This window comes from Cucurbita maxima, unplaced genomic scaffold, assembly GCF_002738345.1.
Source record: "Cucurbita maxima cultivar Rimu unplaced genomic scaffold, Cmax_1.0 Cma_Scf00029, whole genome shotgun sequence".
NCBI classification, from domain to species: Eukaryota; Viridiplantae; Streptophyta; class Magnoliopsida; order Cucurbitales; family Cucurbitaceae; genus Cucurbita; species Cucurbita maxima.
Window position 1 is genome coordinate 1,043,572 of NW_019272045.1, and position 1,104 is coordinate 1,044,675.

A 1,104-nucleotide genomic window follows, 5' to 3' on the forward strand; every position below is an offset into this window, starting at 1 on the left:
TTCATCAGCCAGATTAGTCGGTTCATCCGTCAAATTGGTTCAGATTAGCTCTGATCGATACATTTTTTAAGACCCAATTCAATTATTCAGATCGCAAATTTTTTCAACTTCAAAAAACCTTTATTAAATAATGAAATCAACCTAACTCTAAAATAGTTGGATGGTTAAAAGTAAAATATCTTAAATTAAGATTTGCAACTAGAATAAATAATAATAATAAATTATGAAATTAAATAAAATTAATAAATATGTTATATAATTGCATGTGTAAGTAATTTTTTTTTAAAATTAATAATGAATTCAGGTGGGTTTCGTTCAAACTCAAACTAATTTAAAGAATCATCAATCTAATTCATAAAATTTTTATTTATTTGAATTCAATTCTATTCAAATACGCTAATAATTCAATCAAAATCGCGGGGATTTCAAAAGTCAACCACAAACTTTTGATCATACCATTATTTTAATTTTAATTTGTTTTTACAACTCAATTATATGTTCATGAGAGAAGGTTGCCATTTTATATTTTATTTGAATTTAATACTTGTATACATCAAAATTTTCTATTCTAATTGTGTTTGGAAAAAGAAATCATTGACCAAATTATCACTTATATTTGTATCATTATGAAAATGGTATGATATAGTATTTTACTTTAAATATTCCAAAGAGTTTTCTATTTATAATTGTTTACAACACATCCGTTGGAGAGGAGAACGAAACACCATTTACAAGGGTGTGGAAACCTCTCTAACAGACGCATTTTAAAGCCTTGAGGGGAAGTTGGAAAGGAAAAGCTCAAAGATGACAATATTTGCTAGCGATAGGCTTTGACTGTTACAAATGGTATCAAAGCTAGACATCGGGCGATGTATTAGTGAGGATGCTAAGTCCTGAAGAGGGGTTGATTTGGTGGGGTTTCCACATCGATTGGAGAAAGGAATGAGTGCCAGCGAGGACGCTAAGTCCTGAAGGAGGGGTCGTGGAGTGTGAGATTCCACATCAGTTGGGGAGGAGAACGAAACACCCAGATTTGGTGGGGCCCCACATCAATTGAAGAAAGAAACGAGTGCCAACGAGGACACTAGGAGGGGGGGGGGGGAG